Below are 22,410 nucleotides of genomic sequence, written 5' to 3' on the forward strand. Positions count from 1 at the left end.
TTATCTTGAAAACTAGGGTATGGTGCAATTTGAATTTTCGACTGAGATCGAAACAAAAAGTTTTCGATATATTTTTCCATGATTTCTAATTTCTGATTAATTCTAGAGAACTTTTGTCTTCGTGACTTTATGTAATTATGTAACTTATGTAAGAAGACTGAAGTAAATAAAACCAACAACAGCAAACAAATAACAGGGAACGGTACACAAAGATAGAAAGAAAAAGCGAGATAAATAGAAAAGGAGAGAAGACAGAGATAAAGTAAAAGATTCAAAATAAGGCACACAGCAGAAAGTCTTGTACAATTTGCTTAAATGCAGATTGGAAATACGCTATCTCACTCTTCCTTGTGCTGTTCATCACAGATTCCTTTATACCTTGTATTTCTGGCCGCCATTATAGCGCTGGATTTGGACAGGAGGGTCTGCTCCACCGCTCTTAAATATCTTGATGACCATCGGTTGGCCAATTCCAGGAGTCTGGCGGGACCGGCAGCGATCAAACAAAATCACAACGGTATCCACCTTCACTGCTGCCGCACAGTTGCAGGAAGCACTATTATCGTTGCACTTCCGGAAGAATGAATGTACCTGTATAACGCAAGAAGATCGTGATTTAAAGTTATTTATATAAATTTTCTCAGAGGAGATGTCTTTAACCTAACTTATTATTGGTTTCCTTTAGAAAATGTATCTCGGATTTAGCACACATTTAAAAATAAAAATAAAAAGTGGTGATTAATTCTTGTTGACAACCTAAATTGTTACTGTTAATGTTTTCAATATTGTTGTAAAACACTCTATTGAACTCACTGCATAGCCAAGAGTGGTGTGCCTGTAGAGCACGAACTCTCCTTCCCGATAGTTGCTGTAGTACCTGAAAATGGGAATCAGATCTGTTAGTCATAGTAGTGATAAATACTCAACATTTATAAAAGCAAGTAAAGATATTTAGTATTTTTAAGAAATTAATGAAACATAATAAACAGTTTATGAAGGTTTGTTTTGAATGGTTCATTGAACATTTTAACTGAAGCATTCAACTTATGGAAAGAAAAGAAAGGTGTAAATTGAAAGTAAAGTTCAGTTGAAAACTAGTGTTCGATGTCCTTCGCGTCTGCACAATGTGTATTATCCCAAACCGCGTATCTTTTACCCCTTTCTCAGATTTTAATATTTATGTTGTATAAACAAGATGGTTCACTCACACGCCGTCAAAGGTGGCAAAGTGCGGGTCGTTGATGGACATGCACTGTGCACCTGCATCTTTGTCGACCACTGTCACCTAAAAAAAATACATGATGCCAGGTGAGGAAGATCTGTGGACATCACATCTTTCTGTAGATGTTATCTTTTATTCTCTTGCACGTCAATGTACAACTGCTTAATCATTGCATAAAGACAGATACGTTTGAGGTTTTACAAAGATTGGTTTCTTTTCCTGACGACAATTTGAGTTCTACCGGGTCATTATCCAGCTTTACACAGCTACAGCATAATAGCCTATTGACCAATGTAGTTTTAAATACATCGCCCTAACCTGTACATTGGCAAGCAGTTCGTTGGTGACTGTGCCCTGGCATGAGACTGAGGCGTTGATAGTGGCCATTCCCGTCTGTGTTCCATCTTGCGTGCCATCCAGTACAGCCCTCAGAGCGATGTACAAGGTGGAGTTCCAGTTCGTAGCTGTCACAGTTTGTCCGCACTGGCCTTCGACTCCCGAACTTTCGATGACAGCCTGGAAAATATGGGCAATATTAGTTAGCAGGCGGACCATTAGATTATGGTGTCAGTCAATACATTGTCATAGGGCTCTGGATCAGTATAACACAGATTGAATACAACTCATCCAAAACAAGATCTAATAAACGGAAAAGACTGAGAGACAAAGTGGAGAAACTCCTTTTATTTAATGCCAAATACTTCCAACATGAAGATAAAACATCATAAAAGTTTAATTTTTCTAGTTCTATATATCAGGATTTAAGACAGCAAGAAAAACTTGTGGGGATTCAGATGAGCAAGAGATGAAAATTTTTGGCAAAGTATAATTATATGTAACGCAATGAGGTCTGTGCAAGTAAATTACTGAAAACAACTTCCTAAAGTTTTTGTTCTTTGCAAGATAAAATGTTGTGCTTCTGCATTTCATTAATCTTTTTCGAATTTTCGTACGATGTCGGCAGAATGGCTATAGGTCGATCATTAATCCAGCAATAAAGAGCATCATTCCTTTCCTCACCTGCACAAGAGGGTTGCCATTGGGACATTTGCGTGGTCCCGAGAACCCGTGCAACAGCGCTGTAACTGTGACAGATGCATTGTTATCACGGAGGCCGAGAGGACACAGGAGGTAGGGCGGGACTATAGGGACGAGAATGAGGCGATAACTCTCTGCTCCCTCTGTCACTGTTACCGTTTTCTCAACAACCTGAAACATGACAGTTTGCATTTCAACAATTTGGAAACAAAAAGCCAGGATCTGCGCTAATCAACAATGAAGAAACTTTATTGGTTTATCGCGCCAAAATATGACTGAATTCTAACAAATTAAACCTTGGAAATATTTGTGTGAGCAAAACTGCTTAAATATTGAGCTGGCGAAATATTTAGGATGCGTTCTAAACGCGTCATCTAGGTTTTTGATAATAAAAAGCAAAGAGCAGCGGTTCCACTAACCGTAATAGTGGCTCGGAAGATGGATGTGAAGGTTGGGCCACTCAGACCTTCACAGTTGTACACAAAGCAGGCAGTGACAGCACAGGAGATCTACAAAAAATATGAATGTTTAGAGGATTGTCACGTTTGATTTTACAAGTTTATCCACACTTATACATGTAGACAGCATAAAAAAAGACATTAAAAAGATTCCTCGTGTAACTCAATGGTACAAGTTAAGAAAATCGTAAGCCTCCAGTCCTTTCAAGGCTAACCTCTGATCCGAAAGTGACATTTTCAAGTTTCTCTTCGAGCAGCGTGTCCTGGTCACTCGCAGTAATTAAGTTCTCCTGTACCGGAGAGCCATTCACGCTCCACTGGACCGTGTATGCCACGTCTCCGCGTGGGAGTCGACTCCACTGGCAGACAAGGTAAGGGACACTGCTGTTTGGATTTAGGACTGCTTTGATCTCAGGCTGTTGGGACAGTGTGGGGAGCTCTGCACAGACCAAAAAGATAACCAAATTTACTGTTTTGTAGCTCTTGAAAAAAGCTTTGCTTTTGTTTTTGTTACTCCTATAGATGCCGGGTTGTGCACAACGTAAACCGAAAAAAGGCAAAAAATAAGAATTAAAAAAATGTAGCTAGTCAGACACTTAAGAGCAAGAGACATAGCGAAATGACAGGCTTAGAAATTAACCAAACAAAAAGCAAAATTAAAGACTGAGAAAAAATAAAGTACAAATATAAACTAAAGAATTAAACGGACAAAAAAACTCGATATTCGAAGAATCTAGAAGAAAAATTAAACAGCGAAAAAGAGGAACAGTGTCTCGATAGAAAAATTTACATAACAGTCACAGTGATATTGCACTGAAACATTGCAAAACTTTCAGAATACATAAGAAAACACTTTTAGGAGTTTCAATTACTTTTATCGTTGTATACCTTTCTAAAGAAATCATATACAATTTTATGGTGGATTAAAAACTCTTTAATAATGTACTGACCTGTGGTGACGTCTAGCCTGTCAAGAACGGGTTTAGGTGCCGTGAAGATTTGCAGATTTCCAAAAATAAGGCTGGCATAACACCCTTGTGTGCCAGGCAGCGGTCCTCCGACGTAAAGAGTCTTGCTCACGGATGTGGCAGGTTTGGCGCGCAGGACATAGTTCAGCGTGCGGTACGTCTTCTGCCCCACGATCGCTTGCAGGCCGACGCCGTTGCCCCAACTGATCTCATAGTCCACGAACTTTTCCAGAGCTGGCTTGTCCAGCCGCAGCGTCCAGAGATAGTCTTCCGTGCTGACCGCGACGTAAGTCCAGTTTCGCCGGTAGTACACTGCCAGACCCGAGTGAGTGCTCAGGTCACCCCCGGAGGTCAGGAGGTACATGCCCTCGCACAGAGTCAACGCTTTGAGGGTAAAGGTCAAGGTGAAGCCCAGGTGGCAGCCACTAAGGTTGGCCAAAGGCTGCTGGCGGAGGATAGGTCCAGCGTCTGGTTCAAGCCGTTCAGCTGCACGGACAGTGATCCACCCTTCCCTTGCACAAGCTTGACGCCCGGCGAGACGACAAATGAATTTGAAGCGTTGATGGATTTTAGAGTCGTGCCTTCAATGGATTGGAACTTGTATCGTAGCGCTACGGCTTGTCTTTCTGCAACAATGATTCACAACCTTACCCTGAAGCCAGGATTCCAGGATGTGACTACATGCTAGCTCGTATGTTTAGGCAAGTTCATCTTTATAAATTGTAGGGACACTTTAAGGTGTGGAAAGAAGGGTTAAATTCTAAGGCATTTCGCCCCGTGAGCCTGAGGAAGGACTTGCACAAACGTACCAGAGATTTCGCTCCAGCTGGATTGGTTTAATCTTGGATCGCAGTATTTGCTCGGGTCGTCAGCGAAGACGGAGTTACAGACATAGCATAAGCCATTGATCTGACATATGTCACCCTGCATTTCAAAAACCAAAGACGTACACATAATAATATGAGATTAACATAGTAAATAATTTTAAGAGAATTCTTCATAATTTGTAGCTTCTTACGATTTTAGTTTATAAGGCTATTAATCACTAAAATAGTACATTTCAATAATTTCTCTTGCATTATTATGCTTTGAGAATGTTTAGTCAAATCATATCCTCTATAAAAAATAAGAAACTAAGCATCATTGGACTGACGTTATCATGCAAACAGACAGGGCTACAAAAACACATACTCTTCTAATGCATCTGCTTTCGTCACATTTGTCGCACTGGCTGTCAAAAACAATTTTCTTCAGCGGATAACTTTGCTTCGACCCGTCGAGACTAATGCTGATGTCCACACTGTAGTTCAGGGACACGTTACAGAGGACTGCACTGTCGCTGAGAAAGATGGCGGGCACTGTGAAACTGTGCGTATCTTTCAAGTCCAAATCCGTTTGTGCTCCCACCTTTGAAACAAAAGCAAAAAAGACTCAGTCTGAAGTTCTGACTGCTATTAGCATAGCATTATATCTTTAACTCGTGTACTTTCATTTTAGAGGGAATGTCATATTTTATATACGTCATCTTGCTCCTAATATGTTAATTTTTGTTAATTTGCTGTTATGAGACAGCAATTTACAAGGCGAATAGGAGTTTAAGCATTTTAAATATTTGAAAATAAAATTTAAGATTATAAGTCAAATACTTTAAAAGTGACCACACCGTAAGCCCCGAAAACGAAAGCAGTTTATCACAGTGGTGTCTAGACTAAGTCAGTCTTAGAATGAACAGTATGGATGTGTAAAAGACAAGAATTTATTGATAGCAGGAAGACTAATAAGGCAAGAAAACAATTTTGAAAGGTAAATAAGAAGATTATTTGATACAAACATCATTCTATAATATCCCTTTGAAATTTCTGAGGTCGACAGAGGGAAAAGAAAAGAAAATAATGAAACGATCTACATCTCCTGTTGTTTCTTTAGCATAAATAAAAGTGACGTTGCAGGCTATGTAAAAAACAGCCAACAGTTCTTCGTTGAAACTATAAATTATGCAATTGTTGTCAGCTCCTTATATTATTGTTCTTTTGAAAATTGACAAGGTAGTTATTTTGAGTCCGGTGACTTCTCCTATTTGCCTGTTCGTTGGTGCTGAACTTGTGTCTCCACAACTAATCTCTTTCTATCTTTTGAAGGTTTTAACTTTATCCCCATTGGACTGTAAGTCATAAAGCCACTCTAAATATTTACTTAGTATGTTCTTCAGCAGCTCTTCTAAATTTCTTGTAACGTCTTGTAACAAAATTTACTCATGATGACATTAGAGTAGATAACACAACGCACTTGCTATTGCAGAAAGATACTTTGCAAAATTCTGATACAGTATATCGTAGTTTTTAGTAGGCCAACCTGTGCAGGTGTCACATGGCAGGTCAGCTGTGGAAGATTGGCGAACCCACCCCCGACGATCTTGACAACACCTTTACATCGCCCCTGTCGTACGTCACATTTGGATCCACCCGCGATGTAGCTCAGGGTAGGCGGCTGTTTGGTGTTCACTGAGCAGTCCGCGCCATCAAAGTCGTTTGTACACGAGCACGTTCCTAGGAAAAGATTAAAAAGAAAACAGTGAGTGCTCTTAAATGTCTGTCAAAGAGATGGGGGGATTGATGTTTTACGTCCAGCCAGCAACTAGGGCCTTACTTATCACGGCAGCCAAAGAACTACAAAACGAGCTGAGATGTAGCTACTGCGATTATAAATGGAACGCTTTGGCTATTGTACGTAGAAATCACTCTCATTAAAGAACATTTTAATGAAGTTAAAATAGAAACTACACCCCTCCCGTTCGGATATGGTAAGTACAAATTTGGTGTTAGAACGGTAATTGAAGTACTGAAGTTAAAAATGACAACAATATAAATATTAAGTACTACAGACTGCCCTGTGACCCTTGCTCCGACCATAAGCGTGCATAACGTGTGTCTGTAATTTTATTGTGTATGAGTGATTATATGTTGAAGAAGTGAGCGTGTTTGTTATATGGTGTATGGTTGTTTATGACTGAGTCTATATATTTTTTTATATAAAGGGCTCAGAGAAAATATGAGGCAAATTGCTATATAAATCATCATCATCATCATCAATCGTCAATCAATGGCAATCCATCATCAATCATCCATCCATAAATCCATCCATCAATCATCATCATCATCATCTTATGAGAGAGGGAACAATACATTGTATTTACCATTTCCCATACAGATCCCATTGTTAGAGCAATTTCTCGGACAGAACAAGCCAAGAATACGGAAGTCAGGTTGCAGCTGAGGTCCATCAGTAATCCAGAGAGTGACGTTCGTAAACAGCTGGTGCATGCACGTGAAGCGAAGACTGTCCACTGCTGTCGTGGTCCACCCAGTGTCTCCAGAAACCTGTTTCAGAGATCACAAAAGATCTCAGTTTATTGCACGTGTTCATGTCAGATAGTGCTTGTACAGGTCTTGGTGATTCTCTGATCAAAAGAGAAGTGGTCAGCACGACCTAAAACACCACTAATCCAAACATTTTCTTATCCATCCATTCATTTGCTCTATAGAAGTCGACTGTTATAATAAAAAAGAATGTGTGCGGTGAAAAGACGTGTGTATCTCCGTCTGCAATAGGGACAGAAAGTTTTTTGTTCTTGACAGGACTAACATATATACAGCACATGAAAGTGTTTGCATAATTATACAATGAATTTGCAAGTAAGAGAATTGGAGAATGTTATCTATTACTTAAATTGATATATCTGTGTCTGTTTGTGTCATCATGCGTTGTTGTTACATTTAAATCTGCGTTTGAGGGTTGACTCACTTGAAGATTTTGCTATTTTTAAAATTTTTTTGAATGTGTAAATTTTTCTTTTGTAAAACGCGTCTCCTAGCTTTAACTGGGATATAGCTCTGATTCATTATTATAACCATTTATTATATTACCAGTTTATTCATCCATCCGTTCATTAAGCCATTCATTCATCATTCTCGGAGAACTATTGTAATATAATCGAAAAACATTGTTTCAATGTTAAATACGTTCATCTACTAAGATCCAAAGCCTCTCAATGCCTATATCACTTTAATCAGTAAATATCCTCCTCAATGATGATGGTAAGTTAATAAAATACGTACTTGAAGATCGGTGACGCATGCTTCAATCTTTGCATCGATGTCTAGTCCAGCCAGGTGCGCACAGATGCGATATGTCTCACTAGAGATCACCTCGTTCCTACACAGTTGTCTGGCATAATCCTCTGTCATGTTGTACGCGCTCGGCCAGGTTGGAATCTAAATAACAGCAAAAGTCCACGGAACCCACTTCATGAGTTAAGTAAGCTCTTTTAACAAATCCGGAGAAGTAAGTCAAAAATATGCATACTTTCTTTAAAGTAAGTAATGCTAATGACATTGGCATTACTTCTATTGTAGTTAACTTGGATCTCGAAGTTGTGTACTGCAAGCGACTGTGACATTAAATTGTTTAGTTTCACTGTTCCTAGAGCTTAAGGTAAGCATTTGTTCATTACCTCCGGCACGTATGTGACGTTGAACTGGTAGGTGAATTCAGGAGTTGTGTGGTCACATCCTTCTGGTCCTCTAGCTATGTCAAGCAACTGCGCTGTTACGTCCTCGCCTGACGAAAAAAGTAGTGCAACACTAATACAAAAAATAGATAGGGTAACAAGGCTCTCTTCTCTGGATTTAAGTTAATATGTTGTCTGAACCCTTACTTACCAGTTAAATACAAGCTTTAAATCTCTAGTAATAACCACTTCGAATGCAGACTATTAACGGGTTGGAGAAGGTCAAAAGTGACAGTAAAAGAATTAAATAACTGGTGTTACAAATGAAGAAATTTTCACGCGAAGATAGTTACATCTCATCTTTTAAGAGTTTTGTCCACAAACCATAAGTGAGTGATCTGGAGTAGGTTGAGGATGATCCACAGCTGGCAATGTACATTGAGCTAGAACACACGGGACTGCTTTCCAGGCCGCATGCGCAGTACTGCTCGCCGCTAGCTTCCTGGATGTCGTCCGCCGGGTTAGGACAGTAGCCATTGAGATACGAATACTCTGCTCTGTAAGGAAAGATAACTCGTTAAGCTCTGGCATAAAGAGAGCAAAATATGAATTATTACACATTTACAAATTTTGGGTTACGTAAGTCAAATATTCGAATAGATGTAAAATGTGACTGTTTTTTTTTTAAAGTCATATTGGGTAGAGAGTTGAATTTTTCTGTAAATGACACCAGCATGACATAATTCAAAGGAGTAACTTTCAGTTGTCTGTACGCGTAAACACCGTGACCTTTTGATGAGTGTATGTAGATTGTTGATATAATAACTCTTCAAAACTATAAAATACACAGAAAAAAAATTGCTGACGTTTGGTTGGACAAACGTCAAGCTGAAGATACGACACGAATTTGAACAGGACACCTGTATTGAGTGTACTAGTCTCCCCTAAATGTACAAATACCTCCATGACTCGGAGAATCTGTCTGGTCGCTTGACCGTCTCGCCGGACACATATCCTGTACTGTTAAGAAGGTCATTCTCTTTGTTTCCATCCAACGTGCCACAAAGACCTTTTTTAAAAAAATCATTATTACTATTATTTTGTCTTCATTAGTCATCAATAATCAGTTGTTGATAAATCAGATACGCAATGTTAATAATAAATGTATCCTGGTATTGCACAATAGTAATATATAAATGATCATTGATATCTAATCAATATTAAATCCCACCTTCAATTTGTTCATAGTCAAATGCAGATGGTTGAATTCTTATGTTCAGGAAGTCGTTTCCAGACGCTCCTTTACTTGCCTCTGCGTAAGTGCCAGTTGGTAGGTAGACCTTCAAGTAAAGTCCAAAGTCGATAAATATACAGCAGACAGTAATAAATCAACGGTAACACACAAGCACCTCTAAAGATGGTGAAGAATATAAAGAATATAAAATAGCTGAAAGGGGATTTTGCGAAAAAGTATTCTACATACGACATTTTATGGCATTTCATTGTTTATTTATTTAAGGCAAAGGAAGAGACACACCCTGTACTTAAGGCCATCTGCGAAGCGGACGATGGTAGTACCAGGAGTAAGCTGACCGTTAAGATAGAGGCGAACATCCAGTGGTGGTGTGGTGGAGGAATTAGAACAACTGTCGATGACCACAACGTCATTGTATGATTTGACCATCATTGCGCAGTTACACGAAGCACGATTCTTCCGCATGCTTTGTAGAGAGCTTGCACCTAAAGAAACGAATGAATAATGTCATCTCAAAGAGAAAAGTAATTTGTATATACGTTTGTTTTGTTTATAAATGTGCGTTTTTGATAAATAATTTTAATGATCTTCGATGTTCATATAGCTGCAACCTTACCATATTTAATTCTTTGTCATGTAATGAAGTTAAAATAACAGAGGCAATTCTTACCAATAAAGAAGTCAAGAAATAAAGACAAAGGACACACAAAGACTGATCAACAATCTGCAGCTCACCTCGAACGGCAGCGTTCTATGGCGATACAAGGTGAAAAATCCTTGCAGGAAGTTGTCGTAGCGACTGAAATACAAAACCCGATACTAACGATAAATTTTGCAATCTTCCATACTTACTTCTAAACGACGAGTTAGGAAAGCTTTTTTATTTTTAGAAGAGAAGTAAAACAAATCCTTTTGGACATTTGTAATAACATAATTACACTTACCGGCCATCCACAGTGGTGATATGAGGGTCGTTTATAGACTGGCAAAGTCCTCCGACATCGGAATCAACAACCACTATCTAAAGGTATGGAGTAAAATAACAGAAGTCAGTGTACAGTGAGAACAATTAAGCTAAACTTGTGATAGTAACTACAAGTGTGGCTGATTGTGGAGAGTGCACGTAAAGATGGATTATCGTATTTGTCGTCGTCATCATCATCAATCGTCAATCAATATCAATTCAGTATCGATCGTTTGTACACGCACCTGCACCGACGAGAGAGCCACCGTATGATTGACGGTTTTAGAGGAAAAGAAGGCAGACAGCTTCAGATTTCCATTCTGGTTGCCATCCTTGATCGGGGAGTCAATGACCGCTCGCACCGCCAAACGCAGTGTGGAGTTCCAGTTGGTGCTGGTGAAGACGAGGCCGCACGGCACGTTGTTGTTGTCACCATTGTCAAAACGCAGAACCGCTTGTGGTAGACCGCGACCTTGACACGACAACTGGCCGTCAAAGATTAGCTGCGAAGTGACCAAGATGGACGCAGAGCTCCAGAGGCTTATGTTGGCGGTGAAAAATCCTGGCGGAAAGGGAGAAGTAAGGTGTACGTAGGACACGCCCTGGCCTTCAGTCACTTGCAGGGACGTTTCGTTCACCTGTGTGGGTCAAGAAAAACTTAAATGATATGTTAATTTCGACAGTCATCGCAGGTTAACAATAATGTATACATGAAAATGAAATAAAGTGACACAGTAAATGACACACTTAGGTCCTTTAAAATGTTTTCTTAAATATATCAATTAATGATTTCATGGATAAAAGCCTTTTGTAGAGTGTGGAAGGGGCACAGATGCGAAGGAAACCGCATTCTGTTTTTCTGTAAAATTTTGTAATCCCCATTTGTTGCCTGAGGTTCTTGTCATAGCTGGTAGACAACATTACCTGTATGCTGGTTGTGAGAGGTTCACTTTCACGAACTGGAGATATGGTTCTGTTACAGTCGGAAACGTAGCAGGCCCTCACACGACAGAGTATCTGTTGTAACATATTTTCTTTGAATTAACATTCTCACATAAACTACAGAAACTTTAAAAAAGCGCCCAAATTATCCATTATACAACTGGGTACTCAGAAAACTCCAATATATATATATCATAAATATTGGTATATTAAAATATATGAATATTAAAGTTTGTATGTATGCAATGTAAAAATATATATATAACAATTGCAAATAAAATAGCTTTCAAAAACTTTTGTAAGTTCTTAGACTAAACTGACATCATCTCCCAGCTGGATTCCTTTGGCGTCCTCTGTGGTCAGAGTGGCTCTCCTGTCGGTGCCAACAGGAGCAGACGCATTCAGGATCATGTCACCCACTTGCCAGGACACGAAGAACTGCACCGTGCTGTCACGAACTGCTCCAACCTTGCAGACCACTTGGAAGTACGGGGCTTTGTTGAGCCACTCTGTTGTCAGCAATGGCTGGAGAATGTTGGGATAGGCTGTGAAGGCAAATAAATCACATTATTATTTGCAGTCGTGTTATAAGTACGAGAGGGTAAAATCAAAAATGTGCGATAAGCATTCTCATTTCAGGAATAAACAACAATAATAATAATAATAAACAAAAATAATCTCCTTGAGATCTTCCGACCATCCCCTCTTCTTTTCGACCCTCCCTCATGAACTGATTTCAACGGAGAAGTCTGAGAGAAAGAGAGGTAGGAGAGGAGGTACACAGTGTAGACTGAGGAAATATGGACTGAATAACAAGCAGCGAATGCCACCGTTACCGTCTGTGCTACTTGCCAACATGCAGTCCCTGCGCAACAAGGTGGACGAGTTGGAGGTACTGGTCTTGTGTATTAAAGAGTATCGCGAAACCTGCATGTTTGCCTGCACCGAAACGTGGCTAAAGGATAACGATGGCGATGAGCTGTTTATTTCCGGATTTGGTCTTCCATATCGCTGTGACCGCTCCGCAACGGTCACCGGTAAATCAATTCGAGGCGGAGTTTGCATATTAACGAAAGATACTGTAAAACTGTAGTAGTGCGTGAAACAATCTGCATCTCGGACATCGAACTGTTGTCAGTCTCCCTTCGCCCTTTCTATATCCCAAGGGAATTTCCACAACTGTTCTTCACAGTAGTGTATATTCACCCTAGAGCGAATGCTACGTCTGCCAGGAGGGTCATTGCTGATGTGACACACAGACTCGATTCCTTGTCACCAGATGCACCAAAATTTATTCTGGGCGACTTTAACAGTTGTGATCTGACGAAGACTCTTAAAACATATAACCAGTATGTGACATGCCCAACAACCCAGAATAATACCAAACTGGATTTATGTTATGGCACAATCCCTGCAGCATACAAAGCCAAGCCTCTGCCATCTTTCGGGGCTTCTTACCACCATAGTGTGTTTCTGGCCTCAGTGTACAAGCCTGTGTGTCAACGTATGAAGCCTGTTGAAGTTAGTGAAGCGTTGAACGGATGAGAGTATTGAGTGTTTACGAGTTTGTTTTGATTGTACGCTGTGGGATGTTTTTATGACTCATGTGATTGCCTAGATGAACTGACGGATGTCGTCTCTTCTTATATCTCCTTTTATGTTGATTCTGTGATACCCTGTAAAAACATTGTAATATTCCCCAACAACAAACCGGGGGTTACCAGGAGCCTGAAAAGTGTTCTAAACAGGAAACAACGTATTTACTTCACTGGCGATGCCTTGGCAAAAATATCTGTGCATAAAGAAGTAAGGGAGGCCATTAAAAGAGCTAAAAGAGAGTATAAAGACAAGATAGAGTTGCGTTACTGTGCCGGCGACCTTCATTATGCCTGGCAGGGGATCATTATTAAGTTCAGGTAAACGATATGCCATGCCTGTATGCAAAAGCAATAGGCATCTGAAAACGTGCCATCAGCAGTCCAGCTGCTCAATTACAGATGAACTGTCAGCGGTGTGTGATGTTTAGGTGTGCATAGGAATATCTTGCCCATATCTCTCATTGCTTTTGTTAATGTTAATATTCCACTGCATTGTAATTGTAATGACTTTTTTATATATATTGAAAACAGAGCACAACTCCTATTTAAATTGCACACTGGGACAAATAAAATTGGTTGTTGTTATTGTTGTTGTTATTATTATTGTTGTTGTTATTATTATTATTGTTATTATTATTATTATTATTATTATTGAAAAACACAGCGCGATTGACTGCTCAGTTATAAGATGAGTTCATTAGGATATATTGTTTGTAACATTTATGAAAATTGCCTGAAATACACACGTGTGACGTGAGTCCATTCTGTTTGATTAAGAGCAGGCTGGCAGACCAAGCTTGAGTTGTCTTCTTTTTTAGCGTCAGTTGGGTAACACTTGGAATCTATGAAGCAAGTATCCGGCTGCCAATAAAAAAACCAAACTTTAATCCGAAATACTTTGCTGGCAACTTAACGTTTTATTATACCCAGCATCTATTTTATAAAGGTATCTTGATTATCCTGCGATGCAGATTTCCCACCATTTAAAAAAGCGACAGTAAAACCTTACAAAATTGCTGTATTTAAATAGAGATAACTGTATAATGAGTAATAAAAAGTCAAATGCAACACAGCATTTATAAAGCCGCGAACACGAAAGAGAGAAGTATACAATTTTAACCTCTTGGCGCTGAGCAAGAGAAATAAATTTAAACTTATGTTCAAACTTCTTCGACACCCTGTCACATGAAACTAAGATGTTTTGAAGACATATTCACCTGAATAATGCATTTGTTTGGAGAAGAGCACGTCACGCAGGTGGGGTCGAAGACCAGGTAATCAAAAGAGGTGCTAACGTTGAGCCCTCCATTGTTGGACAGGGAAACCCGGTAGCTGCCGACAGAAGTCACCTGACACACCACAGTCTGGTAGTTTACAAACGTCGCCTTTGATGTCGAACGTGACCCGGTCACGACCACCGAGCTTGCCAAAATCTGAAATCACCACATATGACGATCGATACAGCTTCTTGTAACATCACATTTTAAAATATTAATAAGAAAAATCAACCAAATTTTTAACTATATAGTATCTCCTTATAGGTAATACTCGAATGCAGGATTACTCTTAACTGCTTCAGTCTAGAAGACGACGTAAAGTTGAAATATCACGTACTAGTCCCACCAAACATATCTTTGCATCCTGTCACGTCACCTCACGTTTTGGGTAATACCTGGATTCGTTCATAGACGCAGGTGAGATTGACGCTGGCCAGGAAATTGAAGCCATAGATGAAGATTTTGGTGCAGGAGCCAGACTTGCTGTTGCACAAGCCTTTGTCGGGTCGATCATTTAGCTGTGGAGGGATCCGCAAGTTCACAGAGCAGTCAGCTCCTCCGTAGCCAGAATTGCAGACACACAGACCTGCAAGTAATGAAACAAGGGAGAGCATTCAAGAATAAAGCGACATGACGTTTAAAGAAAATAGGTTTGATGACGATAATACTAATGATGATGGCCCTACTGATAGTGTGCTTGATGAATACGACAGTAATAATTAGTTTCTTCAATCCCTTTTATAAAAAGAAGCCACGATCGAATAATTGCACATTATCATTTTGTAAATAAAACATTCTAAGGCAATCATCTTGCGGGGGATGTCAATCCTGCAATACTGATAGCAGTCACGTGAACTGCTTAGGAGCAACAGCAAAGATAATTTTCTGTTTTTTCTTCAGATCTGAACCTTACCTTCTTTACATACGCCACGTCGGCTGCAGTCGTTGGGACAGATGAGTTTGTAGATAGTGGGTTCGATAACGACTCCTTCACCAGGCACATTTTTCCAGTAGGTGATGTCTACTTCAAGGTGTATTGTACATCTGAGCATCAGGTTGTTCAGAGAGGCAGCTTCAAAGTATGTTCCATCAAACATCTGTCGCATAAAAAGCTTCAATCTTATATTTAAAATATCTATGACCAGTGACGTATTTTGATCATTTTGTAATCTACATTTCAGATTGGAATGATTTCAGCAGGTTTAGTCATGAACGCACAGAATGATGAACATTTTCTGTAGGTGAACTGAAATGTTAACTGAACTATGTTCTCTAATGACAAAGCACAAGAAACGTTGAGCGAGATAAAGTGGTCTATTAAGACCTTGAAGTCTTACCTTTATGTCCTCCACGCATCCGCTGATGGCAGCCTCTATGTTTAGGCCGGTCACTCGTGTAATACAGGCTGCCGCTGCCGGACTGGCCCTCAGATAAGTCATACAGTAATTCTGAGCCTTAGCTTCTGTCCAGTTGGACAGTGTTGGCCAGCTGTGTTCCTAACATACAAAACTCGTCACTACATCGTGGCAATGTCAATCTTTTAAAAATAAAACGATCAAATTTTAAGCATCATTTTTTTTCTAATTATGAATGCCGCAGACTCTACCAATAAACTAAATAAAACGCTTCGATACGGAAATTTGCTTTATGAAGTCAAACAATTTAGTGCTTCATAAAGATGAAGATAGATTTCTTGTGTATGCTGACATTTTAAGATGTGACTTTGGTAAAACACATATAAATCTTGTAAAAGGTACATACTGACGGCACGTAGTTGACATCATAATCGTAGCCTGATGTTCCGCATCTTGGGGCGATACTTGAGTTTTTAAGTGACGCAGTGATGTCTACTCCTATTACAGACACAAAAGCCACTATGCAACGCAACAAGACAAAGATGCCTTCCATGTTAGGATAGCTCATCCACTATTTATTTCTAACCATAAGCACATTTACGAACGTGCTTAAAGCAACCATGCTAAAGGGGTCATGACTTTCACGAATTTGTGAGCGGTGATGTAGCGAGAATTTTTGCTCCCACTATTTTTAGGAAATGTTTACCTTGCTTGACGCTCGTCAGTTCTGCTTGGCATGTTGAAATGAATTGACTTGCACCGCATGCGGAGGTAGAGTTGAGGCACTCACAGAACGGGCTGCTTGCTGTGGTAGTGGTAGTCAATTGTCCGCAAAACCCAGAATATATTGACTCTGAAGCTTCCACCCTGTCCATAGAGAACTGATTGCTTTGGTAACTTTATAAACTTTGTTGTGTTGGTCGACTCACGGAAAGAAAAAGTATATTAACTTCCAATATTAAAAGCTCTAGAAGGGTTTGTGCGTAGACAAATCAAAGATTAAGCTGCAAATATCCAGAGAATGTATGATGCAAAGATTAAACAAAGCTTTTCCCCTAATACATAATGTTCATTTTCGCAAATAAGCTTCCGAACTTTTTTTGAAATAGTTTTGTTTTATATAAAAGAGCCGAGACATCAGCATTCTTTTTCTGAGATATGCCGATAGGGAGCTGGTACGTTTTCAGGCAAAAGAAATCCAGTAATCCAAGCACTTGTGCAATCAGTTAAATCTGAGGTTTAGCTGAGGTCATAGATTACCTGAACCGTTACTGACCTTACACATTGAGGTATTCAATGAATAAAAGCATGTCGAATTCCTAAAGCAAGTAACTGATACTCAGTATAAAATACATTCATAAATAAAAGTCCCCCGCATTAAAGACACGGTAACCGTTATCACTGTATAAAATGCACATCTATACGTGGACTGCATTCAACCATCAAAAGTGATGGATGCAGAGCAGAGCATGTTACTGCAGATCACAGGCCACTTACCGATAGCTGAGAGAAAATTCATCGGTATTCTGAACCGTTTTGCCATTCACGATTTAGATCGTTTCCTGGAATGCCGTCGAATGATCCACACAAACCTGAAAACGAGGGGCTCTTATATTCACAAAACAGAATGTGTCATAGAAATGAGATAGGAACGAAGAAGTGAAGATATAGAAAGTGGAGAAAGGAGCAAACAAGAAGGAAGAAAGCTAACAGGAGAAGAAAAAAGAAAAATTGAAGAGTAGATCATAACAAGCAATATTGAGTTCATGGTGTTAGCAATAAAATCTTAAATAGACGAAGAACAAGTTAGAACAATCCCTGTAACTACTCAGCTCCAGTTAATTTTGCTTGATATTCGTCGGCTAATATTTATGAACAGATAATACTAGATAATCAAAACCTATTTCATGTCAGCTTGATTCACAAGAGGTAAATCACCGAGACATCCATGACAAATTACGCTAGTACCTTTCGTGTTGTTGAAGTCTGCAGCAGACGCCTGAACGATAATGTTCATGTACTCGCTAAAGACAGTCATCACCACCTTTGTTCCTGTGGGGAAGGTGATCTAAAAGAAAACACCAATGTTTACTGTGTTTTGTCTCCAAGTGCGGGAAAGAGTATAAGTGACTAGTATTTGTCATTATTTTGGAAATTAATATAACATATATGCTAGTCAAACGGAGCTAGTTCCGAGCACTTTAATACGATTTGTTAAATTATGCTTAAATCGTAGACTTATCATCACATAAATAGAACAAAAATATTTGATGTTTTACTTTTCTTTGGTCTTAACAAGTGAGTGACTTTCAGATCCAGTTAGGAAAAAACAAGTGACCTTTTGGATGCTTCAAACCTATTCAATAACCAGAATCCAAAAGTCACGTTTAGAATATGGTACAAAATTCTGAAAATTGCAATTATTATGGATCTTGAACACTATGATCGATGCCAGCGCCTGACCATTAGCCAAATTAGAAAACCGTTCAGTGATGAAATTGACCGCAGACTTGATGTGAAGAGTGCTCACCTCAAATTGATGGCCGTCATTCAGCTGTACGACCTGAGTGCCCGGCTCGAGGTCACCATTGAGGAACATCTGAACACTGAGAGGGGAAGTGACACCAGCTTTCGGTCCGCACTTGTCCACCAATATCACACTCTTACCTATGCGCACTGCTCCTGCGCAGTTGCAGGAAGCTATTCCTCCATAACACTTCTGGTAATAGGCATGCACCTACAAATCAGATTTTAAATAGAATAAAACAGAGCTACGATAGACATAAACAGCTATACTAAATATGACCCATACTAGACAGATCATAAAAATATATAATATTATCTTCATTCTAGCATAACACGAACAAAATCCCGTTAGACCCTACATGCTTCTTTACACATTTCAAATAATTGAACTGTATAATTGTCTACAGGGCTCTGTATATTATGTAGGTTGTAATTCAATTGTAATCGGATCTTACCGCATATGGCAGTGTAGCGTGCTGGTAGAGCACGAATTCCCCGACATGAAAGTTGTTATAGTACCTATTAAAAGATGTTGATTACTTAAAGACATGACCTTTATAGTGGCTATGTGTTCTAGAACGTGACTGAACGTGAAACTGATTCTAAAACGTATTGTTAGCCTATGCACATTATCTTGAACAAGGACAAGATAATTTGACGGAAAATTGAGACATAGAATTTATTGAAAAGTATAAGGCACTAAAATTGAAGCAAGGACCAGATAAAACCGTAACTTCAAAAGAACATAAAGTAAATCTTCACAATTCCTTGACATACAGATGTTAATTTACAGTTATTTCCCTTTGTAACATATGTTGCAACAAACTGTTAAACTACTCGTAAGCAAGATTACACACGTTTTATCGAAGGTTGACATGTGAGGGTCGTTTATGGACTGGCAGATTGCTACTTGGTCACGATCAACAATAGTAAGCTGTAAACAAACAAATGATAATCACAAATAACGCAAACTGCAAGCATATAAACATCTTTAAAACGTTACTACACTTTAGAACTGTACTCATGCACATACTGTACATATGGGACAGTGGTTCTCTTTATTACTTTTTCGTTCTTTACTTCTTTTTTCTTTCTCCATCGATTTCTTTCTTTTGCTCTCTACTTCTTCCTTTCTCTCTCTCTCTCCCTCATTTTTTCTCTTTCTTTGCCTTTCCATCTTTCTTTCATTTCTTCTTAAAGAAGAACAATACCTTTATGGCGCTAATGACGACAGAGACATTTGAAGAGACTGTTGCCGATAGCACCAAGTCACGAATCTGGTCACCATCTTTTTTTCCATCAGTAGTAGCTCGCACGAGGAGCGCGTGTTGCGCATACCAGTTTGTGTTGGTCAGTACCAGGCCGCACTCTTGCTTCGTGTCTGAAAGCCACTGTAGAACAGCCTGTGGGACGATAGCACCTGACTTTGGACATCGAATGTCCGAATCGACTACCGGCATTGAAGTTCTGATCCCCAGGCTGCAGTCGGGGGCGTGGCGCAGATGACTGCCGGTGGGAAGGTGGATTTGATGCGGAACGACACGTGGCGAATCACCTTCAGTGATGGTCAGTGATGTCGCGCCCACAACCTTTGCACACAAGGTTTGAAAAATGATGGCCTCTAATTATCATCATAAAAACTTCTTTAATAAAACAAGAAATCAAAAGAAATAGAGACTGTAATATGGAAAGATAAATTGTAGTACAACAAAACGACGACAATTTGCAAGATTTGTGTGCATACAGTTATAACATACCAACTCTAAAAGAGGAATGTCAGTGATGTAAAAGATGTACTTTTGAGATTTGTTATGACTTACAGCTATTTCCAGCTTGAAAGTCGTCTTACTGGTGATGACAGGGCTGAGAGTGGCGTTGCAGTTGGTGGACACACAAGCCACAACACCGCAGAGGAACTGCACGAAGCATTACTTACACTGGGTAGTGTTCTTAATGTTCCATTCATCAAAGAACGACTTTGGCTTATTATTATGTGCAATATTACTTTGGCAATAACTTTACATACCTTAAAGATCTGATAAATGTTAAAGCTCTTCATGTAAAAGAAACTCCATTATTGCAGATAATAGACAGAAGCAAAACCTAAACAATGACTCACATCATCAAACCTAAATCGTCCTATAAATGCCACTTACCTCATCACCGTAGCCGTGTCCCAGAGGAATGTCAGAAGACAGCTGTAATTGAATGGATGTCACATTTTGCTGAATTTCATGTTTTTCGTACAGTAGACCGTTCTTGTAGAACTGTCCATAAATACTGAAGGCTGAGTCTGTGTTTGTGAGTGGTGGCCAGTCGCAGATGAGGTAAAACTCGGTGTTGTTTTGGTCAAAGTGTGTGGACAACACTGGCTGCACGTCCAACCGTGGAAAAGCTATCAAGACAGGTAATAGCATTCCATACTGTATTACTGGGATAAAAATAGCTGCGGTTATTGAACTAGAATATTGTCAACATTTCCTTCTTTGTAATAAATTATTGTAGAACTCTTACTTAGCGATTGCCCTGATATAAGAAACTTTTGCAGAAATCTTCATCAGTGATAATGGGGATGCTTACCGGTTCTGTTCGTCCAGTTCTTTATGTTTTTTGCTGGGTCGCAGATCAGATCGCTGTTTTGAGCATTTATGGTTCCGAATCGGTAGCAGGTATTGTTAATGTAGCAGAAGATATCAGACTAAGAAAATACACAGTAACAAAATAAGTTTTAAAACATTTTGCATCATCATCATCATCATCAATCATCATCATCATCAATCATCATCAATCAATCATCATCATTCCATGAATGAAAGATCAATACATGATCCATGTGAGCAGCCCTGCTGCGTGCAGCCGAAACAAGTGGATGAGTACAGCTGCACCAAAACTTGTGCACTCACTGTCATGTTGATATTGTTAGTAACAGAGACATAGTAGGTCGCCAGTTTGGGCAGCTCACACTTGATGCGTTCATAGGAGATGAAGGTGGCGCGTTTACTATTATCTTCACACCAGTCTTGTTGTATGCAATTCTTCCCATGTACTGGAAAAGAAGAGGGGAGTTACGTGTTTACATACTTACAATCCTTTAAAGTCTTTCTGAAATGGCAAATTACACAAAAGATACAAAAACTGGACAGCGTGGGGAAGAAAAAAGGGGACATGAAAAGATGGTTGAACACCAACGCCTTGACTTATAGATGGAGTAACAAAGCTAATCTTTTAAGTTAAGATTTAAAATCAAGTTCAATCAAATTTTCCAAGTCTAAAATAGAGACGTTTTTTTGATCATCTGTGAATAGCTGTGGACGTATGATTAGGCTTGCAACTAACTTCAGTTTCTTCAAAAATGCAGACAAGGCCAGTGGAAGGCGTAAAGGGGCCGCCCACGATTGTGAGCACACCGCAGTTTTGGGACCGCAGGTCACATGTAGTTCCAGGAACAAGAACTGTCATTTTGGGTGGAGTTTTCAGATCCACAGAGCAGTCGATGCCAGTATAACCTTGACTGCACTCGCAAAGACCTGTTGATAGAAACAATAATCAGCGGTCTTTACTGTAATCATTTTTAGTGACAGAAAAATTCATTAATATCTTTATTCATCATCGAAAGTATAAATTATCTAATAAAACATATTAAGGTTTCGATTGCATAAATATATTTTATTTTTTAAAATAGTTTTTTAATATATATTTTTCCGAATAATGTACTATTTACACGGTGGAAACCCCGTATTTATCTATAAATTGGTTTCTCCTAATAATGCCAGCACACGAGTATGCTTAATCCAGCACGGGTTAAGTCAAATATCTTGAGAACAAATAGTCAAAATTTATCAAAACGCAGAAGGAAGCATCTGGTAGATAACTTTCCAAAAGATCTGTTAAACTGAGGTTTTCAGACCTTTGGAGCAGTTTCCGTGGCCGCTGCATTGGTTATGACATAAATGATCAAGGTCTCCATTTGTTTCTTCCCACACGGAGGTATTGCGCTGTAGATGACTGAGACACATTTCCAGGAAATTAGACAGGGCTTGAGCTGCAAAATTCGTGCTGTCTGAGATCTGTAAAGAACGAACAAAAATAATTGTTTGTGAGAACAAGTCTAGAGAAATTTAATTTGTGCAAACGTAAAATAGTAAATATTATTCTACTGAAGCATAAACTAACAATTGAAAACGGTAAGTTTGTGATTATAGAAATTTTGATTTGCGCATCCCCCTAGGAAGAGTAAAAGATTAAATGAAGGAGGAGATTACTTTTTGCTGATGTTTTTATGATGATGACGACGATGACG

This window comes from Pomacea canaliculata, linkage group LG5 (assembly GCF_003073045.1).
Source record: "Pomacea canaliculata isolate SZHN2017 linkage group LG5, ASM307304v1, whole genome shotgun sequence".
Classification (NCBI taxonomy): domain Eukaryota; kingdom Metazoa; phylum Mollusca; class Gastropoda; order Architaenioglossa; family Ampullariidae; genus Pomacea; species Pomacea canaliculata.